The following is a 6,893-nucleotide window of genomic DNA, read 5'->3' as shown; positions in this document are numbered from 1 at the left end:
TACGGTCCTCCTCACCGAAACCGCATTCACATGCACGCAGCTACTGCCATTGCTTCGAGGCCTGGGTGTTCTGCGACGAGCGGTGCTCCTACCAGGGCTGCCGCAACAAAGAGGACAACTCCGACGAGCGGTGCTCCTACCAGGGCTGCCGCAACACAGAGGACAACTCCGACGAGGTGGATGAGCGCGCAGTGTGCATCATGAAGAAGAAGCCCGATGCCTTCAAGCCCAAGATCATCGCCGCCGATGGGCCTGGGCCGCAACAGCAGCAGCAGCAAGCAGCAGGGGTGCACGTCAAGGGATGCAACTGCCGCAATTCTGAATGCAAGAAGCTCTACTGTGAGTGCTTCAAGGTACGTACATACTCACGTCTCCTCTGCTTTTATTTGTTTTGCCTTGCATGACTTCATGTGCTGCCGGTGCTCGATCTCATGCTCGATTTGCGGCTGTCTCGAATCAAAGCACGGCATCAGGTGCAGCGACAAGTGCCAGTGCACAGGGTCGGCAACACCTTCGGAGTGAAAGGCGGTGAGTGCATCGATCGCCACACATCTATTCTTTCTACTTTCATTTATTTTATTTATGGGATAAGTATATTTTTCGTCCTCGAACTCTTCCCAGAGTTTAGAAATCATCCCTCAACTCTAAACCGGAGAATTTTCGTCCCTCAGCTATCAAAACCAGATAGTTTTCGTCCCTCGTGCCGCTTCGGGCGGTTTTAGTTCGGGGTGAACAGTAAAATCAAAAAAATAGAAACAAAAATAAAAAAATCTGAAATTTTAGAGCATCGAAGATACTTTGGTGCGCAAGACAAGTGCAAAATTTTGTGGTGTTTTGATATTCGAGCAGCTCGTGGCAAACAAAAAAGTATAAATTTGTACATCAGTGAACAGTAAATTCAAAATCAATAGGAAAAAAATTCAAAGCGGTATGAATTTTTTTGGCATAAAAGAGGCTTGGGTGCTCAACGTGCGTGCAAATTTTCGTGATGTTTGGGTATTGTACGAACTCGTGACAAAAAGAAACAAAATTTCACTCAGATTTTTTTTAAAAAAATTGCGCTCTTTTTTTTGTTTTTTGGCTAGAGCTCCGCGTATGTCATTTGATCACAAAATTTTGCGTGCATCTTGCGTACCTGAGCATCTTTGATGCCAAAATGTTTCATGTTTTTTTTGAATATTTTTTGCTATTTTTTTAATTTACTGTTCACCGACGTACATATTTAAAGTTTTTTGTTTGCCACAAGCTGCTTGAATGTCGAAACACCACGAAATTTTGCACGGGTCTTGCGCACCAGATTATCTTCGATGCTGTAAAATTTCAGATTTTTGTATATTTACTTTTTGCTATTTTTTCGATTTTATTGTTCACTGATTTACTGTTCATCCCAGACTAAAACCGCCTGAAGCGGCACGAGGGACGAAAACTATCCGGTTTTGATAGTGGAGGGACGAAACCTCTCCGGTTTAGGGTTGAGGGACGATTTCTAAACTCTCGAAAGAGTTCGAAGACGAAAAATATACTTATCCCTTTATTTATAGCATTTATACATTTATGCTCAGTCGTGTTCTTGCATGATCAATTGCCAGCGGCTCAACAAGCACATAGTGACAGTCCTGAAGGAACATCTTGCGGCTCCGGTGAAACACTAGCCCGTTTGAATGGATCGTCCGCAATCATCAACGACGACATGGCTTCTCAGTTGACAGAAACAAGCATCATGGATGATATCCACATCCCCAGCGAATTGAGTCACATGGATGTTGATCTTGGTCCACCAACTCAAGCCCTGGGGTGAGTTCTATTTTCAACATCCTTGTCAAATGCCATCTACTCCTGCGCTACTGCTATGCCGAGCGGAGTGAAATTTCAAAAGAAAAAAAATCGAATTGGTAAGTTATGGCAATAATATGAAGAGGAGGAGCAATGTAGATGGGCTATTGTTACCAATACAGACTACATATGGAGCAAATTGAATGAAAATAAAATGTGTCTATATACATCTGTATGTACTCCCTCCGTTTCATAATACATGCCTTTCATTTGTCAAAATATAGATGTATCTAGACATGTTTTAGTATATAGGTACATCCATTTTTGGACAAATGGAAGTCAAGTATTTTGGAACGGAGGGAGTACTCCGTATTGAAATCTCCAAAAAGTCTTATATTTAGAAACGAAGGGAGTAGTCGAAAAGCATATGAACTGTTAGAAGATGTTGCACATAAAAAATATATGAATTTTGGGATCAGGTGGTACTTTCTTGGAAAGAGAAATGAAAAAGAAAATGGGACATATTTCCATGAGGTTACAGCTCATCATATACTGGAAAAATTAATAAAACTTTTGGTGCAATTTGATGACATTTCGATGTCACGCTACTTTGACACCTCCACTTCGCCAAGAAAAAACTCACTAATTAACACTTCTTCTGTGCATATAGTCACAAGATGATCGAGTAATTCTATCAAGCTCTACGGCTCGTCCTATCATGAATACATACATACAAATGACTTTCTTTACATGGTACCAAGCCTCCATGCACCAAAATGGCAGTACGTGAGTGCATGCAGCTAGGCCAGCCAGTCCCTGCCACATCTATTCTTTCTACTTTCATTTATTTTTTTATGGGATAAGTATATTTTTCGTCCTCGAACTCTTCCCAGAGTTTAGAAATCGTCCCTCAACTCTAAACCGGAGAATTTTCGTCCCTCAACTATGAAAACCAGATAGTTTTTGTCCCTCGTGCCGCTTCGGGTGGTTTTAGTCCGGGCTGAACAGTAAAATCGAAAAAAATAGCAACAAAAATAAAAAAAATCTGAAATTTTAGAGCATCGAAGATACTTTGGTGCGCAAGACACGTGCAAAATTTTGTGGTGTTTTGATATTCGAGCAGCTCGTGGCAAACAAAAAACTATAAATTTTTACGCCAGTCAACAGTAAATTCAAAATAAATTGAAAAAAAATTCAAAGTCGTATGAATTTTTTTTGGCATAAAACAGGCTTGGGTGCTCAACGTGCGTGCAAATTTTCGTGATGTTTGGGTATTGTACAAAATCGTGACAAAAAGAAACAAAATTTGGCTCAGATTTTTTTTTAAAAAGTGCGCTATTTTTTTTTGTTTTTTTGGCTAGAGCTCCTCGTATGTCATTTGATCACAAAATTTTGCATGCATCTTGCGTACCTGAGCATCTTTGATGCCAAAATGTTTCATGTTTTTTTGAATTTTTTGCTATTTTTTAATTTACTGTTCACCGACGTACATATTTAAAGATTTTTTGTTTGCCACGAGCCGCTTGAATTTCGAAACACCACGATATTTTGCACGGGTCTTGCGCACGAGATTATCTTCGATGCTGTAAAATTTCAGATTTTTTTATATTTATTTTTTGCTATTTTTTCGATTTTATTGCTCACTGATTTACTGTTCATCCCGGACTAAAACCGCCCGAAGCGGCACGAGGGACGAAAACTATCCAGTTTTGATAGTTGAGGGACGAAAACTCTCCGGTTTAGAGTTGAGGGACGATTTCTAAACTCTCGGAAGAGTTCGAGGACAAAAATATACTTATCCCTTTATTTATAGCATTTATACATTTATGCTCAGTCGTGCTCTTGCATGATCAATTTCCCGCGGCTCAACAAACACATAGTGACAGTCCTGAAGGAACATCTGGCGGCTCCGGTGAAACCCTTGCCCGTTCGAATGGATCGTCCGCAATCAGCAACGACGACATGGCTTCTCAGTTGACAGAAACAAGCATCATGGATGATATCCACATCCCCGGCGAATTGAGTCACATGGATGTTGATCTTGGTCCACCAACTCAAGCCCTGGGGTGAGTTATATTTTCAACATCCTTGTCAAATGCCATCTACTCCTGCGCTACTGCTATGCCGAGCGGAGTGAAATTTCAAAAGAAGAAAAATCGAATTGGTAAGTTATGGCAATAATATGAAGAGGAGGAGCAATGAAGATGGGCTATTGTTACCAATACAGACTACATATGGACAAATCGAATGAAAATAAAATGTGTCTATATACATCTGTATGTACTCCCTCCGTTCCACAATACATGCCTTTCATTTGTCAAAATATAGATGTATCTAGACATGTTTTAGTATATAGGTACATCCATTTTTGGACAAATGGGAGTCAAGTATTTTGGAACGAAGGGAGTACTTCGTATTGAAATCTCCAAAAAGTCTTATATTTAGAAACGAAGGGAGTAGTCGAAAAGTATATGAACTGTTAGAAGATGTTGCACATAAAAAAATACATGAATTTTGAGATCAGGTGGTACTTTCTTGGAGAGAGAAATGAAAAAGAAAATGGGACATGTTTCCATGAGGTTAGAGCTCATCATATACTGGAAAAATTAATAAAACTTTTGGTGCAATTCGATGACCTTTCGATGTCACGCTGCATCAACTTGACTAGAATTGCATGGACTCTGTGTCTGCAGTTGTATTGTATAGGACATCTTTGTTCCTCGGAGACTCCGTGCATCAGTCTCGAACAGATCTGCCTCCTACCCCGTCTTCTCCCCTCTGACCCTTCTTCCTTGGCCGCCATGGACGATTTGCCGCACTACACCTGCGAGAAGACCCAGTGCCTCCAGCGCTAAGTAAGCCACTGGCGACGCCGCCGCCGTGCTCTTACGGTCGTCCTCACCGAAACCGCATTCACATGCATGCAGCTACTGCCATTGCTTCGAGGCCTGGGTGTTCTGCGACGAGGGGTGCTCCTGCCTGGGCTGCCGCAACATAGAGGACAACTCCGACGAGGTGGATGAGCGCGCAGAGTGCATCATAAAGAAGAAGCCCGACGCCTTCAAGCCCAAGATCATCGCCAGCGATGGGCCTGGGCTGCAACAGCAGCAGCAGGAAGCAGCAGGGGTGCACGTCAAGGGATGCAACTGCCGCAATTCTAAATGCAAGAAGCTCTACTGCGAGTGCTTCAAGGTACGTACATACACACGTCTCCTCTGCTTTTATTTGTTTTGCCTTGCATGACTTCATGTGCTGCCAGTGCTCGATCTCATGCTCGATTTGCGGCTGTCTCGAATCAAAGCACGGCGTCGGGTGCAGCGACAAGTGCCAGTGCACAGGGTGCGGCAACACCTTCGGAGTGAAAGGCGGTGAGTGCATCGATCGCCACACATCTATTCTTTCTACTTTCATTTATTTTATTTCTGGGATAAGTATATTTTTCATCCTCGAACTCTTCCCAGAGTTTAGAAATCGTCCCTCAACTCTAAACCGGTGAATTTTCGTCCCTCAACTATCAAAACCAGATAGTTTTCGTCCCTCGTGCCGCTTCGGGCGGTTTTAGTCCGTGGTGAACAGTAAAATCGAAAAAAATTGCAACAAAAATAAAAAAATCCTGAAATTTTAGAGCATCGAAGATACTTTGGTGCGCAAGACACGTGCAAAATTTTGTGGTGTTTTGATATTCGAGCAGCTCGTGGCAAACAAAAAATATAAATTTGTACGTAAGTGAACAGTAAATTCGAAATAAATAGCAAAAAAATTCAAAGCGGTATGAATTTTTTTGGCATAAAAGAGCCTTGGGTGCTCAACGTGCTTGCAAATTTTCGCGATGTTTGGGTATTGTACGAACTCGTGACAAAAAGAAACAAAATTTGGCTCAGATTTTTTTAATAAAATTGCGCTATTTTTTTTGGCTAGAGCTCCTCGTATGTCATTTGATCACAAAATTTTGCATGCATCTTGCGTACCCGAGCATCTTTGATGCCAAAATGTTTCTTGTTTTTTTGAATTATTTTTGCTATTTTTTGAATTTACTGTTCACCGACGTACATATTTGAAATTTTTTGTTTGCCACGAGCTGCTTGAATGTCGAAACACCACGAAATTTTGCATGGGTCTTGCGCACCAGATTATCTTCGATGCTGTAAAATTTCAGATTTTTTATATTTATTTTTTGCTATTTTCTCGATTTTATTGTTCACTGATTTACTGTTCATCCCGGACTAAAACCTCCCGAAGCGGCACGAGGGACGAAAACTATCCGGTTTTGATAGTTGAGGGACGAAAACTCTCCGGTTTATAGTTGAGGGACGATTTCTAAACTCTCGGAACAGTTCGAGGACGAAAAATATACTTGTCCCTTTATTTATAGCATTTATACATTTATGCTCAATAGTGTTCTTGCATGATGAATTGCCAGCGGCTCAACAAGCACATAGTGACAGTCCTGAAGGAACATCTGGCGGCTCCGGTGAAACACTTGCCCGTTTGAATGGATCGTCCGCAATCATCAACGACGACATGGCTTCTCAGTTGACAGAAACAAGCATCATGGATACATGATGATATCCACATCCCGAGCGAATTGAGTCACATGGATGTTGATCTTGGTCCACCAACTCAAGCCCTGGGGTGAGTTCTATTTTCAACATCCTTGTCAAATGCCATCTACTCCTGCGCTACTGCTATGCTGAGCGGAGTGAAATTTCAAAAGAAAAAAAATGGAATTGGTAAGTTATGGAAATATTATGAAGAGGAGGAGAAATGAAGATGGGCTATTGTTACCAATACAGACTACATATGGAGCAAATTGAATGAAAATAAAATGTGTCTATATACATCTGTATGTACTCCTCCGTTTCAAAATACATGCCTTTCATTTGTTAAAATATAGATGTATCTAGACATGTTTTAGTATATAGGTAAATCCATTTTTGGACAAATGGGAGTCAAGTATTTTGGAACGGAGGGAGTACTCCGTATTGAAATCTCCAAAAAGTCTTATATTTAGAAACGAAGGGAGTAGTCGAAAAGTATATGAACTGTTAGAAGATGTTGCACATAAAAAAATACATGAATTTTGAGATCAGGTGGTACTTTCTTGGAGAGAGAAATGAAAA

At 41.1% G+C, this 6,893-nt stretch overlaps 1 long non-coding RNA gene across 1 annotated transcript; it reads left to right on the top strand.

Annotated features, from left to right (window-relative positions):
* Positions 1-264: 264 nt before the first annotated feature.
* Positions 265-6,261, top strand: LOC123176011 (uncharacterized). Its single transcript, XR_006488323.1, has 3 exons — positions 265-353; positions 5,075-5,141; positions 6,194-6,261. It is a non-coding gene; the product is annotated as an uncharacterized lncRNA (long non-coding RNA).
* Positions 6,262-6,893: the final 632 nt, after the last annotated feature.

Source organism: Triticum aestivum, chromosome 1D (assembly GCF_018294505.1).
Source record: "Triticum aestivum cultivar Chinese Spring chromosome 1D, IWGSC CS RefSeq v2.1, whole genome shotgun sequence".
In the NCBI taxonomy this organism is placed as follows: domain Eukaryota; kingdom Viridiplantae; phylum Streptophyta; class Magnoliopsida; order Poales; family Poaceae; genus Triticum; species Triticum aestivum.
This window is presented reverse-complemented; position numbering and strand designations above follow the sequence as displayed.